This window comes from Ammospiza caudacuta, chromosome 2, assembly GCF_027887145.1.
Source record: "Ammospiza caudacuta isolate bAmmCau1 chromosome 2, bAmmCau1.pri, whole genome shotgun sequence".
Lineage (NCBI taxonomy): Eukaryota > Metazoa > Chordata > Aves > Passeriformes > Passerellidae > Ammospiza > Ammospiza caudacuta.
This window is the reverse complement of record NC_080594.1, coordinates 79051886-79073048: the sequence shown is the minus strand read 5'-3', so window position 1 is coordinate 79073048 and position 21163 is coordinate 79051886. Positions and strand designations below refer to the sequence as shown.

At 36.0% G+C, this 21163-nt stretch overlaps 1 protein-coding gene and 1 long non-coding RNA gene across 3 annotated transcripts in view; one reads left to right on the top strand and one right to left on the bottom strand.

Annotated features, from left to right (window-relative positions):
* GPC6 (glypican 6) overlaps window positions 1-21163 on the bottom strand; it is a 723711-nt gene that overhangs the window by 574622 nt on the left and 127926 nt on the right. The window lies entirely within an intron of this gene.
* On the top strand, window positions 259-6975 carry LOC131572263 (uncharacterized). Of its 2 annotated transcripts, XR_009276008.1 has the most exons (4): window positions 264-318; window positions 715-852; window positions 5016-5078; window positions 5170-6975. It is a non-coding gene; the product is annotated as an uncharacterized LOC131572263 (long non-coding RNA). The 2 variants fall into 2 exon arrangements; XR_009276009.1 differs by lacking the exon at window positions 715-852 and having other exon boundaries at window positions 259-318.

Below are 21163 nucleotides of genomic sequence, written 5' to 3'. Positions count from 1 at the left end.
CAGTGGCACCTTTGAACCTCAAATATTCTGTGATTTCCTAAAGAACCTTCTAGGATTCATGTGAACTTTGGCCTTTTCTCGTGGAGGGACAGAATGTAAGAAAATAAAGATAGTGCAGAAGGCAATCTCACACCTGAGGAGTTGCAGCTGTGCTAATCACCAAAGATTAGGAACAAACGTGTCCTTAACAGGCCACAGCTGTGTCCAATGAAGATGAGTGCTACAAAAGAGTGGGAGGGGAGAGCTGCAGTTTGTTGGCTATACTGTGATGAAGGAGTTAGTGCTGTGAGAAGCTGCCCTCAAGAAATCAACGAGAAGGTATGGAACTTTTGCAATAAGATGACAATGTTTTCTCTTTTCCTCCATTTTAATGAAAAAGGTTGTGAATTTTCCTTCTTCAGCAGAATAAGGCGTGTTCTGGCTCAGAAAATTATTTCAATTTGATATTTCCTGCTTTGAGATGAAGTAACTCAGGGAGTTTATCTTAGACTCACAGTCTCTGCTGTAGGGCAGCCATTCCTGTGGGTTTATAGTATTTAGTGTTTTCCTTAGAGCCACTGGCATCTGCAGTCACGTGATTATATAATCCTTGCAGTTTTCTTTGAAGAAAAGATTAATCAACTCAGTTGTATACAAAACTTGATACTGTGCATTTTAATTCCCTAAAAAGGAAACATTTCTCTTAATGGTTCAACTTTTAAAAAATTGTTGCAGTTGAATGGTAGTCTGATTCTGGAGACAGAAACTAAATGCCCAGTTTCACCAACACTGGAACCCTGCAGCTGGTAACTCTTCCACGGAGACCTTAAAAAACTTTTCTGCACACAAGGAACACCTAAGTTCCATCTGCAAGTAAGTTCATTTAGAGGAGTAGCCTTTAGCCTTTTAGCATGAGTTTTTGCCACTTAGCTAGAAAATCTTTCCCTTGCTTTGCTATCCTAAGGACTACTACAGTTATTCTAAAAATATGGTCACTCAAGCATTAGACTTAGCTTAGCTTGTGTGTCTGGAGATTTCTGTTATTTCCTTACTATTTGCAAGGAACTAGTAAGTTCAAGGGGTGTTTTTGGAAAAGAAAAACAGCAGACAAACAGCCAATATTAACTCTTGCTATACCATCAGCATATATAAAAAGGAAGAATGGATTTTGCCTCTGCAACCCACTGTTTTGGAGGAGGAAGTCCATCTAAAAAAACCCCAAAAATTGAAGTAATGAACTATTATTTAAATTATAGCAATAATTAATTTTCCTAAAATATTGCCTTTTCTCCCCTAATATTTTTTGTACTTTTTTAGTTCACTTCTGGCAATAAATGCAAACAAAACCAAAATGTAGCATTGCAATAGATTGTTCGGAGACTAAATGAGATTTCTCCTTAGACGATCACAATGGGGAGTTTCATATTTTTCAGACATCTAGTTGGAAAAATAACAATCAACTTATTTAGCTCATATATAATATTTAGCACTGTGTTTTAGGCTGACTAGTCAATAAAGCCTCCGTTTCATGAAAACTGAAGAAACCATTAAAATGATATAAAGAGGAGAGATATGATATGAAAAAAGCCTAAAAATCCTTCTTTTTTTTTTTTTCCCTCTGAGGGGAGTATATGCCACTGCATTCTTTAAACAGACAGAACATGAATCACTTTCCAGAAAGCTTCTCTTTATTGGATAAAAGTATAAATAATGCCAGTGCCAAATCTTAAGGCAAAAGGAAAGTAAGAGTCACATTCTTCTTCAGAAATAGTACCTTCTTCCTAATGAAAGATATTGAATTTACCAGCTAAATGTCAAAGAACAGAGAAAGAAGATTTACCATTAAAATCTCCAGACAAAAAGGACATTTTCATCATTCATTTGAACAAAGGGGCTTTACTTTTTTTCTTAAATTCTGTCTTTTCTAAAGGAAAGTATTTTTATTTATACCACTATAGTGGTCAATACAGTAGAAAAAGGACCAAAAATCAACTGTTCAATGTCATGAAAGTAACTGTTCCATAGTTCTTTTCTGTTCTCAGTAGAGAATAAAAAAAGGAAGACAGAATAAATGGCGACCCACAATATTGTTGAGTATTTCAGTTCAAGAGATGGGTTGGAAGCTACCAAGTAAAAACCTTACACTTGATTTCAGAATGTAAATAGCCTCACCTTGCTCATTTTGTGCACTGATGGTGTCCTGAATAATTGTCCTCTTGTATATAATGCTGTCCTTTTTGACATCTCTCTCCATACACAACTGTAAGGGATTTACTGTGATGTCCCCTCATATATACAAAAATTATAACTCTAGGAACCTTTTGATATCTGTAACTTTGACAAGATCACTTATATGCATAGTATAAATGTGTAGATCTTAGATCTCTTTGTATCTATCCTTAACTCAAAAAAAATAGTTTGGCCATTTATTTCTGTGAGTGAGTGAAAACCAGTATAAAGCTTTAGCTTCCATAAGAAGATCCAGATATTAGGAAATGGAGTCCCCACCACTAAATGGCCTTGTGACATTGTAACTGAGGCTTGCAGAGTGACAATACCACTTCCACTTCTGGATGTGAAGTTTAAGCCCTAAGGAAAAAAGTAAAGGTGAATTTGATATTGTTCTGGTTGCTTCAAGTTTCACAGACCACAAACTAGCACTCCAATCACTAATCTTTGCCCAAAGCAGCTCAGAACAGTAGCAGTGGGAACACTCCTAAACTGGTGGGTAGATCTGGAAAAAAACCTCAAGACCGTGTCATCTATTAATCTATCAAATTCAGAAGTGTTAAATCCAACTACAATTCTAAACATAAAACCAGAAAATCCAAAATTTTTGTGATGTTCAACCTCATTGTTGAGAGGAAATGTTTAAAACTGCTAAGGAGAAGGGAATAGTCTCACTGAAACTAACCTTGCGGCTGGGAATGCTAACAATTGCTATAAATAAAAATGTCAGTGTGGGAAAACTCAGGTTTTTATGCTAATGTGGTATATCCTCTGCCTGTTTTGAGGAGCAGAGTTCTTGTAGAGAAATGACACATTCTCACGGACGTGTGGAAGCCTTTTGTGATCTTGGGGCAGGCAGTGAGGTCTCGCTCTCCCCAGTGCTTGGTGCTGGGATGAACTAAGCCTAACAGAGCCCGTGTCCCCATGTGTCTCTGCTGCCCAGCATTGCTACCAAGGTAATGAAATAAATCTGCTCCTCACATTTTAGCTCTGGCTTGGTGGTTGCCTTGGCTACCTCCATGTGCTGATTCACACACTCACACTCTTCCCTCTTATTATGAAGCCAAAATTATAAAAATCTGAACAGCACTGTCATTCTATTGCTCATCTTTTCAGGTATATTTCTACAGGAAAGCAAGTTGAAGCTTTTCAATGCATCATGAAAGTGCAAAATAAATTCTAGAACCCCCCCCTTTTTTCCCTACAGATTTAAGTTAATTATGTTTAAGGCTGAGTTGATTCTTACTCCTATTTTGTCAAAAGACACTTTCTCTAAAACTGTTATCTCTAAAACTGTCCTTCCTGCTGGTTTTCAGAATCTGTCCTGGTCAACATTTTGGTATGTCAGATTTTCTAGGAATATTATTGAGAAGTGTAAATTTGCTTGCATTGCCATTTTTATCTGGGTTGTATCAAAATTTGCCTAACACAAGAAAAGACATGGATTTCTTGGAATGAGTCCAGAGAAGGTCACAAAGGTGATCAGAGGGCTGGAGTACCTGTCCTATGAAGACAGGGAGAGTTGGTGCTGATCATCTAGGAGAAGATAAACCTCCCCAGAGACTTTTAGTGGCCTTCCACTTTCTAAAGGGCCCCTACAGGAAAGCTGGAGAGGGTCTTTTTACAAGGACAAGGGAAAATGGCTTTAAGCTGAAAGAGAGGAGATTTAGATTAGATATCAGGCAGAAATTCTTTACTGTAAGGGTGGGTGAGGCACTGAAACGGGTTTCCCAGAGAAGCTGTGGATGCCAGAACTCTGGAAGTAGTCAACCTAGTTTGGATTGGGTCTTGAGCAACCTTGCATCTAGTAGATGTCACTTCCCATAGCAAGGAGGTTGGAACTCCAGGATCTTCAAGGCCCCTTCCAATCCATTCTGTGATTCCATGAAAAAAAACTTCATTTCAGCTGCTGAACACAACAGCTGAACTTACCACAATCTTTGGCCTGGCTAGAAACACTGAAATCTTGAAAACCTGCTGAATACATTGAGCTACAAGGGTAAAACCAAACTCTAAGATAAAAAGAACTCCATACTTCAAATCACCTAGAGTGATAAGGCTGAGGAAATCTAAAGTTTGGATGATTTTTTTCTTTGGTGCATTCTATAACTGTTCATTGAGCTTTGCTGCTAAAAAGAAGTAATATGTTTTTTTAATGCCTAGCAGTGCTCCATGAATTGCTTCAGAATCTGTACTTTTGTCCTTAAAGGAAGACTCAGCAACTTAATTTACATCCTAGGTACACTGCAGACACAGATAACTCTCTTGGCCAGGACTTTATCCTTTAACAACTACAATTATTTTAGAAAATTAAAGGTACTCCACTTAAGTGACAATTTTGAGAAGTGAAGGGAAAAAAGAAAAATATTAAATCTATTAATAACTGTCAGAGCTAACAGGTCATATAACCACTAACTTTGACTGAAGACACAGCAAATCTGTAAATTTTTATTTGCTGAGTGTCTGTTAGGATACCCAGCAAATGAAAAAACAGAAAAAGCTGTACCAGCCTTAAGCATGCTACAGGCATTTTGCCACTTGTTATCTCACCTTGAATTTTTATAAAGAAGAACTATTTCTGAGATAGCAGTGAATGAGATTCGCTGCTTATTATCACTGGGTCATATTTATGTGCCCCCCCCAGGACACAGCGTGTTTATCTATTTCTTATATTTGCAAGTCATCACAGCTGAAATCAAGAATGCGGCTGCACTTATCCAGCTGCAACATTCTGCTCTTCCGGCAAAATGAGGATGTCTCAAGAGACAGTAATCATTTATGACACTGTTTACATCTTTCATTTCTAGGGGCTATCTCATCATGCCTTCCAAGTAGAGTCTCGTGAGTGACAGGCTTGAGAACTTCCCCAGGTGAGCAGACAAATAACATCAGTAAGATGCTAGCAAAAAAAGTTGAAAATGCCTCTCCTGGTTAAAGTATGAAATCCAAATATCTTCTCAGTTCATCTGGAACAATCAGGATAGTGCGAAAGGCCTGACACAGATCATGACAGATATTTTTACTGCTGAGATCCAGGAAACTGTGAAGTCTATGTACTTTCCTTTGGCAACAAAGCATCATTATGACGACATGTGATCTACTCCTGCTACTCTCCCAGGAGAGCTAAATGATGGTTGTCTACAGGCATCCATAGTGCTTTCTGAAGCTTCAAGAAATAATGTAAAAATATAGCATGTGGTGAACCTTTCAGACCTTGTGAGCTACATTTGACAATATTTCAGGCATTTTGGAACTGCTCTTCAATGAAAAATATCAGGGGAAAAAATAAAAACAAATTTATGAAAGCTCACATTTTTTGCCTACTACACTGCACACAGTTTTTCCATCTTTCACCCTTGTCCTGTCATTCTGAATATTTTTATTCCACTATTAATAATACACAGAACCATTCTGTGACATTTTTTCCGCACATTACATTCCTCTAATGGTAATACCTTAGTGTATTTAGTATAAAATCTCTATAATCTTTATCTATAAAATAAAGCAGTTTAATCACTATGTATAGTCTTTGCATATATGAACATACTTACATTTAGAAAGATTGCTGGACCTGTTAATTATATTTTACTCACTGAAATAACCAGAAATAATTTTGTTTGTCAGTAGAATGTCTTTCTTTGTTTTTTGTTAACCATGTCCATGAATACAACAATATAAACAAAGACAACAATCTGACTGATGATGAGTATCACATTTTGGTGTGTACTGGGCAAATCTGGAGTGCTCAGAGAAATGTGCTGTTTAGCTGATTGACTGCTTCCCTTTAATTAAGGTATGCTCTAAAATGATCTTAAATGGACCATAAATTCCTGACTTTCTCCAGTATCTATTACAGTTACATTAACTATTATACAGTTCTGTGTTTTAGACTGCGTTTACATTTGCTATGAAGTTTTCTGTATGTAGATTCACAAATAGTTTCAATTTGAAGACCTTTAACACAGACTTTTTCTGATTCCTCACTTTTTTTTTGTCTGACTCTCTTTCATAAACTGTCATAAAGGAAGAAAGTGGGGAGGGCATTTAAAGAAGATTAAAGACATGAGAATATTTTGGTTAGAGAGGAAACTCCAAAATGTTGCTATTTTTATATGGAGCTCTTTTTAGCTATTGTTCCTGGGACATATTTTCAATTACTGTTGTGAAGGCAAACTTACATCATTGTAAAAAGGTTATGAACCAATACTGGTGTCCATGAAGCACCTGGACATTCCAGATATCCATGTTAGGCTGACAGGAAAGGCTAAGCGTGCATCCCTGGTTGACCTGCGCACAGCTTTTTTTGTAGACATTACAGGAGGCTGACATTTGCATATGCAAACCCTTAATGAATTAGCGGAGGAAACCAGTGTACAGAAGGCTAATTGAGGAACAGCTCCTTGTACACAAAACTTTCCTCCTAGGAGAGTCTTGCTTTCTGTCAAATTTTAACTCAGAATGGATATGAACTTATACACAGTTCCAGATGGCTGAAAATAGAATTGAAAGGAAGAGTAAGAATAAAAATACAACTGCATGGCTTGCAGTCCATGAAGTAGTTCACAATTTCATTCAGCTCAGGCCATGATGACACAAGGTGATGCACAGTGCATTATGAAGAGTCCATCTGTTTCTTAGTTAAGTTTTACAACCTGTGCTAAGCCCTTCATTGCTAAGGACAAGATTAAGTCAACCCAACAGCTTTAAAATTATTCATGATGTATTGTCTGCTTTAACATTAGCCTAAAATTCTACTTCTAATGGAAAAGTTAACATTAGAATTACACTGGAATAGAAAATAAATTTTTAATCTAAAGAGAAAATAAATTTTTAATTTAAAGATGAGGCACAGAGAGATACCATCTAGCAAGACAGATTTTTTTCCAAATAAACTTACTTTATTTCAGTCTAGACTGTAATAAAGAAAGTTAAGGAAAAAAAGGGACAGACCATCTTGTAGATCTGAGACTATCTGTTTATGTAACTTTTAACAGAAGATAATGAAATAAATACCCTCTGGTTAATTTGAAAGAAAAAAAAATCAATTTATTTAATAGTGTGCAGAGTCAACCCATATGTTTTATTACCTTTCTGTAGTGACTTTAACGTGTCACTAGCCTAGAGGAACTAGACTAAATAAGTGTGCAGTAGACATCTTCTTACGCAAATGAGAGAAGGAAGGAAAAAACGAAAGCAGCAATAAACATTAATACATTTGATTAACACTTTGTCCCAAAGGCACCAGGGACAAACATGCATGTGATGAAGTTCTAAAGCAGCTCTCTGCACTTAGGATTTCTTATAATACTTACGACATGTCTGTCTTGGGGAAATTTAATGATCGTGTATGCCCTGATGGTCTGCTTTATGCCCAAAAATGGTTGCTGCATCTTTAAGGTGGGTGTGGAGGGAGCTTTGGGGCTCTTCAGCAGCCATTTGTCCCTGGCATTTTGGGGTTTTTTTCTGGCATGTGTGTGTGAGGGTTCTGACAGTTCAATAGACAGCATTTTGTGTCTTTTTCCCCTGCTGTGCGGGTAGTCTATTTGTCAACAAACAATTGTTTTTTTGTTTTTTTTCACTTTTATCCACTAGTATTCATTCCTTATTAGTGGAAAGGGATTGTTGGAACCCTTTTTTAGAGGAAACATTCATTCTAGAGTCTTTTTCTCCTAAACTTGTCTCTAAACTGAAACAATTTCTTATAAGGAAGGAAAAAAATTTGTAGAAAATCTAATAATTTGCATTCACATGGTAACTCACATAATTAAAATATCACTTCTATCTCTCTTCCTTACCAATACCTGTTTGAACTTTTTCTGTATGACCTTAGCTGGCCCATTTTTTGATACTCAGGAGAAATGAATCACCATGAGTTCCCTGAACAGACAAAAAAAAAAAAAAAAGAGGCAGCAATTGTATATTCTGGATCAATTTTCAGCGTTGTTTGATTATTTTAATATTTTCATTAATGTGTGGAAGAATCACAATTCCTCCCAAATCATGATATTGAGGCTGAATATCTCTGTCTCTCAGGTGCTGTGGTTTGTAGAAAAATGGAAGCAATTTTACTGCTTATATATAAAGTTGAAGCTCATCAGGATGAAATAATCTAAACCAGTTAAAAATGTTATAGACCTAAATAGGCAACCTGAAAAAATGTACAAGAAATCTCAGTCCTTTTCCAAGCAGTTGTGTCCATGCAATATTTCTGTAATTTAGCAGCCTGACAATTTTCTTAGATTTCCCAAGCATGATGTAACTGTATTCCTTTTCCTTATCTGCTTAAGTTCTTCTATCATGCCTATCACTGTGAGAAAAACTGTGATGTAAAAAACCCAACAACACAGAGCACCCCCAAATCAACCACATTTATCTGTGACCAAGGCAGAAAGCCTGACCACAGATCTGCTCCTGATAAAGACTAATAATGTGTGTCAAAATATTGCCACCTTGGGTGCAATTCAGCTCCAGCTTACAAACCCCAATGCTGGATTATAAATAATATAAATACAGACGTGTAGTCGTGCTTGAGAGGCCCTGGGGTATCACCTGAGCCAGCCACAGATACAATAGAGGTGCAATGTGAGCACCAAGGCTTTCTGGACTGGCAGCTGGAGAGCAGCTATGATGTTCCAGGAAATTGAATATTTGCATGGCTGACCAACATATTTAGTGGAGATATCTTACATATATTGTATATGTGTGTAATTTTATACATATGTTTATGTAGACATTTTAAACATATGTACAATTTTATAGAGATACCTAAGTATTTTACCTTTCCTTTCCATTAGTCATTTTATCTAAGTTAAATAAGCTTGAATGATTGGTTTGAATGGAATAAGGGAAAGTAAAAAAAATTAGCAGTTGAAAATAAATACTGTTCAGTACTGTCATAAAAATTTCAATGAATAAAATATTTGCTGCTCTGTTACAGCATGTATGGTAATTTCATTTGGCATATGAACCACTGAGGCATACAAATATTGAAGGATGATTTTTCAAAGAACTTACTGCATTGGCAGTTCTGTAATAATATTACAAGGCAAGAGGTCTTCAGAAAGTAATATGCTGAGATAGCATTTTTGTGCCAAGGCATTTTAATACAATTATGTTTGTGTAGCTGCTGTGATGTCTTTAGAACCAGACTGTATAGTTTAGAATACTTCTTAATGTCTCTTGATATCATGCTTGTATTTCTTCTGATCAATCCTTTGTAATCTCAAAACATGTCACCTTCCACTTAATGGGTTTTACTTTTTGATTTAGGAAAATATGTCTAAGTATATATATGTAGTGGGCAAGAAATGTATATTATATGTGTGTGTATATTTATACACACATATTTTAAAAGTAGGGAAAATTAAGTCTAAAGATTGAATTCTGATACCAAATTGCTTCTTTTTCTTTCTGATGAACAAAATTTACTTTGAGAAAGCGATCCACCAATCTGCTGTAACATGAAAGGAAACCCAGGCCTTTCAAGACATTTTCATTCTTTTCAAGGATTTGCTTGCTGTGTATCTAGTTATGCTGTCCCTTTACGACTTACAAAAGGAATCTGATAATCAGTATTATAGATTTAGTAATTTCAAACATGTAGCACATTTCTTTACTGTGTAGCTGAATTACAGCTGCTGACACAGCTTCAGTGACAATTTGTCTTGAATGTGGTCAAAATTTATCAAAAGTCTTTGCTTTATGCCAAGCTTTTGAATAAACTGCCAAGTTTAGACAATGCTGATAATAGCCAGTCCACTGGGACAGATACTATATTTTACTCTTATCCTCCAAAATAAAATACAAGCCTGCTTAGGTTAGCAGTAAGATAAAGCTGTAAAACATCTGGACTTGGGCACTGACCACTGGGCTAGTGCAGAAAGGAAATAGCGACTCAGAATCTGGCCCTGCAGCAGAATCACAGCCCCAAAACCTTGCATGAGGTGCCCTGCTGCATCATTTGTCTTACCTAGGTCACTGTACCTGGCAAAAGTGACAAAACATTTTATTACTTTTCAAAGATCCATGCTTCACAGAAAAATGCACCAACTTTTCCAAAACCTCTACAAGATGTGTGGAAGCTACAGAAAAAATTTAATGAATAGTCAAGCCCTGATAATTAAAAAAAAAAAAGCTACAAAACATCTCAGGTCTTTTGAACTCTCTTGGTTATACATAACAGTAATTATTTTGCAATCTAATTAGATATTCAAAGACATGATTTTCATTAAATAAGTAAACAATATGGGGTTTACAGAACAAACATACTTTTAACTGTTATCATTAGCACATTTAGCCTTTCTCTTTGAAAGTCAGTTACTTGTAGAGCTACTTTTGTCACTAAGTCACTCCTTCCATTAGCAAAATTTTTGCCTTTCTCTTCTACATTTTAGGACTGAAAAAAGTGAGAATAAAGCAAAATCATTTTCAGAATATGAGCTTTGAGACCATTTATAAAACATCTTTGTCTTAGAATTGCCAAAACTTCTTCAATCTAACATACTGTGAGCATCGCAGTATATTCTACAATTATTCTGATTTAATGTCTTTCTAGAGATATTCTTCAAGACCATGTTTGTCTTTTTCAGCTTACAAGCACCAGCAGAGACTCTTTGATAAGCTTTTATCATAACCCCTTTTCCATTCCATTATGTGCGTGCCAGTGTCCTTTTTTTTTCCCAAAAGCAATCACTGTTACTCAAACAGATGACCCCTAATTTCATTATCTTGCAATTTACGTATTAAACAGACGATGTAATTTTCTGTAATTACAGCAAATTTGAGTTGCTGAGGTGTGTTCATATGGTTTTGTTATGATTTCATTTTCAGATTAATGGTTTTGTGCTATACAAACCTCTGATGCTTTCCTAATTAAAACCTTTTCAGGTAAAATATGCCTCATTACGCTTATAACAAACACATTAATCCATCAGGATTACCCGATAGTCCAATGTTCCTCGACAAAAAACAATCTAGAGTATTTTTAAAGTATTAATATGGAACATTACAACTGAGGTTTACAAATTACATTTAAAAACACAATATGCAGTAATTGAATCAGTACAATATGAGCTGAAACAATTTTCAGGGGTTATTCTCATAGCTGTTTTGACCAAAAAAAGCTTGTTTGCAGCTGGGCAGTCAATGCACACTAACAAGATGATGCCAGCTGAGATGGCTGAATTGACAATAAGTAGGTTAAGCACAACTGCTACTAATTCTCTGAAAGAAGAGAAATGAGTACTAATGCTTTGGTAAAACATGGAAATATTTTCCATGTTATTTATTACTATGGTTTATGTTTCTGCCTTATAGGCAGCATGCAGCTTAGAGAGACAGAAAAGTTGTGGGTGGTTTTGAGCCCAGGGAGCTCAGAGCGTTTCTAATCCACATGACTGGCATCCTTCTTTTACTGAGGAACCAGTCACTGAGTTAATACTAGGAATCAGCAAGCAAAAGAGAGCAGATTTGAGAGACCTGGTTTCATGTCCTGGAGACTCCTTGGTAAAACCCAACTCCCTCTGAGGTCCCTGCAGGACCAGAGGCATTTGTGGGCTCTGGGGTCCCACAAGAAGAGCAGAGGAGTCAGCACATGGAAACAGTCTGGTGTGCTGGCTGCTGAACTATGTTTGTAAACCCACCCAGCAAGCATGACTGAGAGATTCCAAGAGCAGAGAAACAGTCTACAGCTTTCCTTCTGAAGCAGGGAAAAAGCTGCCAACCAAATTATAACGAGATCTTCTGAGGGAAGCTTGCAAGGGAAGCAGCATTGAATACAAGAATGTCATGCCACACAAAACATATACAGATATAATTTTTACTGTATCTCTCTTTTTTTTCTTTAAAATTTACCTATCATTTACAGATATTTGAAAAACTCACGGCTTACTGCCATTAATAGTTTTAGCTTGTGAGGCAATCCATGTTTCCTTGTCACTGGAAATCTACTTTGGTTATTAGTGGCCTCTCCCCTGGCATCAACTGGTACCGTCTGCTATGAAAACACATCACAGCATCTAGCAACTGCTTGGAATGGGCAGGGATGTGCACAGAACAGTTGCAATCTCATTTATTCCAGAAAAAAAGCAGAGAGGATCACAATATGCAAGCACTAGGCTACTTTCCTATTAAAATATATATTGCTCTCACAGTCTGAATAATAACTTATCAATTTCTTTGTACCTTCAGATTTGTTAATAATATGTTTAAAACAGAATAATGGAGATAAATATCTTTAATTTTCTACCTCATTTTGCCTTCAGAATACTCAGGCAACCTGCAGCTTTCTTTTTGCTACTAATTCTTGACACGTAATCTGAATATAGAACTTGAGCAGGGAAATCATTTAAACATTTAGAAAGACCACAAAAACTTAGAAAGAAGAAATCTTAAAACTGCACAGATGGACAATCATTGAGAGTGAAATTGAACCCAGATTCAGTGGCCTCACCCTACCAAGTGCACTTTCAGATTAGAAACAACCTTCCATTTGAAGTCACTGTCTAACCCAAGACTGCACTGAAACCGCTGACAGCAAGATGAACTTGCATTGGCTAATTCATTCCTTCTATTCCACAGCTGAAATTTGTCCATCTGGTAGTTGTCTTTTGCAGATTTTGGGGACCTGCTTTTTCCATCTGTGTTTTTACAGCACCAAATAAAATTGGATCGTGATGCTCAGTTCATGCTATTAAACACTCTGAAAATACAGATACAAATTTCGTATATGAAATACTCTAAGAGAATGAGGTCAGGTTTCCCAATGGGTTTTAAAAAAGAAAAAAAGGGAGTTCTGTGGGTAATAATTTCCACAAAACAACATTTTTGAACAAGCATTTGAACAAACACTTGCTGAACAAGGAAAGAAACCTCCTTAACTACCTTGAAATACTAAATGCATTTTGATCTAAATTATCCAATCTGCCAGGATTTAATAGAGATGAGAACTCCAAAGCAAAGGTAGAAGGGAAAAGAGGATACCTACACTTTAGGCATTGACACTGAGATTTTCTGCATCCCAGCACACATCTTCCTCCTTCTGAGCCCTCATAAAACAGAGTTTGGACATCATGGTTTGGGGAGATATCAAGAGAGGATTTAATGTGATATGAGAACAAATGGACATTACAAATATCCTAACTTCTATGCTTTTTTCAGGCAGGCACTTTCCAAACTCATCAACATTGCAGTGCTAGAAAGAAGATGCAGAACCAGGGTCTGAATATGAAGGGTTTTATTGGGCCTTACTAAAGCCTGTAATTTATGATACCAGCCTCTAGGATATGAAATGTTTACCTAGCCTTTCCTCCTCTGATGTCAGGGAAAAAGTATCTGGATGGATTTTAAATTGCATTACTCAAAATAAAGTAAAATGGAAACACGAAAACAACCTTAGATAAATTGCTTCAATGACCAGTTAAACTTGACAGCATAGCAAGTACTTTACAGCTGGATTTGGTTCTATGACCCATTGCCTGAGAGCATCTTTCTTTTTCTCTATTTTCTAAATTACAAATGTACATTTTTGACCTTTAAAGGAAAAAAAAAATTAAAAATTAAAAATCTCCTAGATTGGCATCATTGTTTCCAAAGAGCCTTTCTGGCTTATATTTGTATTCTCAGAAACCTGTTTTCCTCCCCGCTTTTTTTTTTTAAATGGTTTTTTGCAAATACAAATGTATAATTATATAAAAATTACATTATAATATCTTGTTCTTTATACATCCATGTTTTCCTTTTAAATACAACAATATATGACTACTTCAAAAGCACATTAATTTATTATTTCATTAAGTCTTCACTGTACTTATATTAACTTATCTGAACATCTGCATTAACTGAAGCAAGCTACAGCTACGTCCCCTTAATATTAAAAGCAAAGCAGCAGCTCATCTGATGAGGCAGCAAATTAAAGTTGTTTCAGCCCTACTCAGTTTATGATTTTTAGGGTAGGTACCCTCCATGACAGTCCACTCCATGTTTACTGTTGTGGTCTGGAAAATACACATATACCTTCACTTACTGTCTCCTTGATCCATGGCTAATTGCATCTATCCATCCTGTTGCTTGATGTAATCATCTTTTAGTGAACCAACTTTCTCAGGAACCCTCATTGCATGAAATATGTTTTTAAAATTCGATGCTGAAAGTTTCTTTTTCTCATTTTTGTCCATTTTTGACACATCACTCTCCACATATATCAGGCTTTCTTTAACTCTCAAGAATACTCTAGAGTACTTATGATTAAGTACTCTAATACTTAAAAGCCTTAAAAGGATTATGATTATTTTTTGGTCCTGCAGCAGCAACTATAAAAACATACCGAGATGCCTAACTACTGAGGAAAACTTTGAAAACTATTTTTTACCAACCTTTCTGAAGTTAGCTGCACATGTCCTCTACTGAAAAAATACAAAGCAATTAGGTCCTCAATAAGACACTTCATTTTCATGTGTGTGGTACATATACATTATTCCCATAGTGTTCTGACAAATAATTATTCAGAATACTTCAGAATTCATGAATATAAGGTACTTTGCCTTACTCTTTTTTCATCTTTTGGGATGGGTTGAAAAAAAATACTTTTAAAGGTCTATGACTGTAAGCTGGCCTTCCCTCTAATCTTATTTCACTTTTATATTTTAATCAATACTGAATATTAAATAAAATTTTAAGTATTATTTAAATCTTCAACTGCTACCACAATGAATGTATTTAAAAGTTTGTTAACAGACATTTTGAGTTAAAGGATGTCCTGTATTTTCCACATTATAACTGAGGTACTTGATTTAAAGCAAAGACATATAGAGAGATCTTTTCACAAAATTCAGTCCCAAGAAAGAGATTGCTAGTTGTTCCATGTTCTATAAAATTTATGTCCCTTTACCTTTTCTCTTCTTAAAACACATTTTATATCTTCCAGAAAGCAGATTTTTCACTTTTGTTGCCCTAGGGCATACTAGAGTTGTTACTGACCAATTGCTGCTTTCCCGCTGTCTGCTCCTCATTTAAGTACCCACAGGGACATCTCGTTTGACTAATTTAAACAGCCCTCTGTTCCCAAAGAAAACCAAGAAATAGTTTCAAAATTCTGTAGCCTTTTCAGTACAGCCCTCAGGTCTGACCTTCTTCCTAAATAATTACTGTGGTATCTTCTTCTGGATCATGTAGATAAGGAGCTCCCTCTTAAATTCAGCAAAAAGCAAACACAGGTAACAAAGGTCACTTCCACCTGAAGAACCAAAAGACACAGGAGAAAACCTTGACACAGTTGAGCATAGCAACATAAGCCACTCTCTTTAGCCCTATAAACTGTTTCCAACAATGTCCAAAATCAAACTATATGGCTCAGGTAAGCACACAGAGACGCACCTGTAACAGTCAGCCCTCATGTTTCTGCAGTACACAGGTTTCCCAATTCTGGGATGACACCTCTGCATTTAGAAACTCTTGATGGAATACATCTAATTAGATTTTTAATGAAATTGGCCTTTGCAGTCTTGCATAGTTTTGGTATCCATAATGGCCTATGCCAAACAGTTTTACAGTTTATAAGAGCAACAAAAAGCAAGCCCTTTCTCAGTTTGTGGTGATGCTCTCTTTGATTTTTTTTTTTTTTTAATCTTTAACTTTCTCACTGACACCCTCTTTTGTCAGTGAAGTCGATGGGATCTCCCTTTCTCCAGTCCTGGAGGACACATGACTGGGACTGTAGATGTGGCTCCTTTGCTCTATCCACTGCACTTTGATGCGTTACCACCAGACCTTGAGCCACTGCCCTTCTCAGGACACATCTCAAGGCAGGCAATGCAGCACTGACCATTCCAATAAGAAAAGAGCACTTTGCTGAGCTGCAATTAGGAATTCACTTTATTTCAGGGACTTCAAGAACCATCCACGAGGCAGTCATTGTAACTAAGCACACAGGGCACAGATGCCACTTCTGCACCAGCAACACAGTCATCCTGCTCAAACTCAGCGGGCACACAAAGGCTCCCTGTATCCCTTGGCTAGAGAACAAAGATCTCTTCCTGATGCAGACAGCTGTGGAAATTGAGAGATGGCTATGGGGGAACTCAGAGAAAATAAAAACTGGCTGATAAAGGTTCTCCCTTTTACTGATCACATTGAACTGCGGTGCTGTCTTGTATCACGTAACAGCTTGGACAAGTAACCCAAATTATTTCGTTTTGACATACAATCACTAAAAAATATATTGACTTTTTTGCTTTCACTATTTCCTTTCACATTACATCATGTAGGTGTAAATTTTTACATTAAAAGATTAAATTCCTTTCCTTACTTTTCAAAACGACATCTTTGTAATTTTAAACACCTTCTAACACCATTCACAAACACACATGAAGATGGTCTTGTGAGATTCAGAAGCTGGGGAGCAGACCCAAATACTTTTTGAAAAGGTCATGCTACTTCCTCTGGCAAATGTACAGCTGATTATTAGTTTATTGCACCAGGCACATAACTTACATGATACAAAATATTCCCAGTGCATTTGCATAGCTTCATCTTAAAATCATACTGAGACCATTTCTCCCCACTTATCTGAAAAAAAACCAGAACCTATCCTCAGGTCTTGCAAAAATTACCATATGAGCCATGATATTTTTTAGTTTTGTATTTAACTTCTTATTTGTGCCAGGGTCATCAGAGCAAAACACAAATATGTTTTGCTTTAGTATATGAAAATCTTTTTGTCGGTGATCATTTGTACTTTTTAGACAAGCCAGTCCATAGTCTGTATTCCCTTTGAAGAATTTATCTTCAATGCCTACTCACATTCCCCTCTCATTCAGCAATTTCTCAGCTTTCATGGTTTATAAACCACAGAGATCAAGTGATTCCAAAGGAGACACTGTTTTTTCACCATGCAGGGTGTTCCAGCTATGCTTTGGATTGTGATGACATTGCAGGTAGCACTTCTAAATCTCTTGGCTTCATGATGCCTATGCTTCGAAAAAAATCAAAATAGTATTTCAACATTATTTCAGTGAATAAATTACTATGCAACTCTTTGAGAACTCTTGCTTTTAATGGTTTGTATTAAAATACATCAGCACTGACTGACACCTTACAAGAACACTACGTATAACACAGCAATGTAACAGCAGGATTTTTCCTGCTATTTTTTCAGTAAACCAATATGCAGGTTCCCCTTCCATATGTACCTGACAATAAAACATGATTGATCAGTCAGCTCTGTTGATTTTTCAGAGCCAACAACATCTCATGTACCATTGCTAATGTTTTAATCAGTTGAAATAATTTATTTTTCTTTCAACTGGTATCTCTCTGATATGGACCAGTTTCATCCGTGCTATTAAAAGAATAAAAAGCATGTTTTCAAGAGAACTGTTAAAAACACATACTATTTGTTCAATGTCTGGGGTTCACTTAAATAACATGACAAAATATCTTCTCATTATAAATTGTGATACAAACATGCAGACTTCCAAATTCACTTAAAAAGACAGAATTTTTTAAATCTTCATAAAGCATAAGTGAATCATCTGACTGCACTTAAGCCATTTTTAATTTTTGAAATATCTACCATCATGAAAGCATTTATTACCCTTTTGAGGTCAGTCAGCTGAGGAGGTGGGAATACAAAAAAACCAGTTCTATTCCAAAGAATAAAAGATTAAATTTTCAATATTGAGATCTCATGATCCAATTAAAGTGAAATTTACAAGCAACAAAAGAGACTCAGAAATTCTATTAAATCCATAGTATCAGAAAAAAAAATCTCTAAGAATGCTCTAACAGTAATGTAATAGCAGGACTGATGAAAACTGTTCTATTAGCCCAAGTGTGAAAATCAATCATAGGCATAACGTATGAAATAAGCTGAATGAACTTCATTTAGAATTCACTTTAATTACAGTTTACACCAAGTCTTCGGGCTATGAGCTCCCTAATATGGAACTACCTCTTTCACCAATAATAAAGCTTCCTTATGAATAGCACAATAGGTAGATCTCCAATAAATGACAGAGGCATAGGCAGTTTTTCACTGGCTTTTTACTTCTGTTGAATGACATGAACTAGCTATCAGAACAATTGTGGATATATTTGGGTATGAAGGTTGTTTAATCCCTAACCACACCACAGTTTTTATTGCATATAAAATATTGTAGAAAATAAAGAATTTTCTTTTCTTGCTCATTTCTTCATTAGTCTTGTTTTTTTACTTGGAAGAAATTTATTTCTGGCCTTACTCTTGATTTCAAATGGTGATCACCTGTGGAAGACCTACAGATTGTAACCTACACATTATTTTTAAAGAGGCTTTCAGTTGACTAGAGAAGTTAGAACAGAGAAGCCGTTAAAATTGGCAGATGGTAACAAAAAAAGTATTTGAGCAGAGTGTTTTGGTGCTGCCACAATCAATTATGTGGTCAGGAACCTATTGATCTCTCTGAATTGCCCACACCTGAATTAATAAACTTCTGCCACTTCACTCTTCAATGGGAGTGTTCTATGCCCATGATATAGCTAACACTCCAATGGATAGACTCCATATAAATACTGGAGCCAGGTGCACCTCTGTGGTTCCTCTGGAAAAACAGCACTGAAGAGTCACATGTTGTTCGCATGCTGAAGGAACTACAGAATATCTGTCTTTTTCTGTGGGGGCCTGAATATATGTATTGTTATGGAGAGAGTCCCTGTTAAGATCTATGTATTGTAAGATCTGTGTGGGTCCGAGTTGCTCCAAACGAGCTACAGCTGCCAAGTCCTTAGTTGGGCAGCAGCTGCAGCTCGTGAAGGTAACTGGAATAAATAGGGGTGGGTCGAGAGCCCAGGAGGAGCCCCTGCCACATATAAAGGGCTGTGTGGCAGAGAAGAACAGCTTGGTGCAGTATGGGATTTGAGAAATATGAAATACAGCAAGAATACAACATTTTTCTCCTTCAGCACAGCAAGCTTCACCTTCTCTCTGCCCACTGGTGTGCTGTGGAGCCGCCAAAACTGCACAGCCAGACACTGCCAAGCTGAATTCTCTTCAATACTGCACCAATGTAATAAATTTTGGGTTACTCCTTATTGTCTACCACTGAATTTCCTCCCATATTTGTGAATTTGACTGTGAGACTTCTGCTATACTTTAAATTTGTGGAAATTAGCAACTGGGCTTCAGACACAAGTGTGAAAACTGTATGACTGTATAAACCTTCTTTCAGAATTCTCTACAATCAGGTTATCACCTTAAACCCACCAAGATTTTACTACAATAAAGCAACAAAGGCATCATCAAGTTAGATTTCTGAAGGTGGTTGAAGCTTCTAACAAGCACAAAAAATACTGTTGCTACTAGTATCTCAAGAGTATTGTGAAAGACTCCCTGCCTAGATATTGTTTTGAATTTTTTTTTTGTTATTTGTAGTGAAGCAAAAGAATATATTAACTAACTGAGGTGTAATTGCATCAGAGAGTTATTCTGAACAGCTAAACAGTGCAGTGTTGATATTACTTAAAGATATGACTCTGAAAAAGCTTTAAGAACAAAGGTAAATTAGCTTTTGTGTGGCTTAAAAGAAAAATAAATGTAAGCCATGAATAAAATTTTTCCCATTAGTTTATTTTCCCTAGTCTTCAACATTACCAAAGTCCAGAATATGACAGCAGTGGACATGATTTTATTTTTTGTCCCTCATAAGGCAGCTGGAAGAAAGATGTCTACATTTATACACAGAAATAAGGTTTGCTTAACTAAACTCTTCTCTCAGTGGACCATAATTTACAAGTTCCTGTAAGTCTGCAGCTATATTTTGTATGTGTTGTACTCTTGGACCCACTCTGCTCTCATGCCTTTGCCAACATTGTGTGCTGAGAGATCTCACAGTCAAGGATAATACTTGTATTACCAGTATGATAAACAATAGCTTTTATTTGCAAGCTTCAAGCATAACTGGTAAATAAGATGAATAATCAGTGTTAGAAATTAGTACAGAGAGAATATTCAGCAGTGCAATGTGGGCTATCAGTTACTTTTACATAGGTAACTTCTGATTACTGCCTTAAAGACTAAATGTCTGGTCACAGATTTTTTTTTTTGATGTGCATGCCTTTGCCTGGAGACACTCACAAAGGAGGTTTTAAAAAGACAGAACATTCCTTCAGGATGTAGACCTAATGTCTCATTAGAGATTTCTTTCGTGTTTTTAGGCTTTTTAATACTTGGTTATTTTAAGAGGTCTTTGATGGAATAATGTAATTGCAATTAAATCCTCACTAGATGCATTGAGATCTGCTAATTGAACATTCTGAGTAAGAGCCCAGTGTATTAAGTTTGTGGTTCTAAAATTAGGAAAAAACAAGCACTGCTTAATTTTCATTGCAGTATGATGATAGCTTTGTCTTCAATTTCACAGCTAAAATCCTTTTCTACATTCTTCATTTCCAATCAACATCTGGTGTAAGTGATTCCCCTAAAAAGTTTTGTGTAAAGATTTTTAATGAAGTAAACTAGTTAGTTTGTTAGTGGCTAAAAATACTTTGATATGGAACTTTGAGATGTCTTTACAAAATGAGGGGGTTTTATTTTTTTTATGTCTTGGGGAAAACTGCTTACCAGTTTTGACCCATATTCATGAATTCTTTCACTGAGCTCAAACTGCTTATTAAAAAAAAAATTAAATTAAGCATCCCAAAAAGATAATTAATAATATCTGTAACAAAGCCAAACTATCTGTGATTAAATAGCTTTCTATTTCCATATGTTTTTATGGTATAGCAAAACCCAGAAGCACACCAGAACAAATTAATATTTTTTTTCTCAAATGAATAAAAGATATTTCTTTATCACTAAAGTTATGAGAATGCTTACTTGTTAGAATAAAAAAAATAAGCTCAAAAGTGTCTGATAAATAACAAGGTGTCTATAATAATTGTCATCATTTGCTAAAATGGGCATGTAACTTTCTGCACTTTTGTA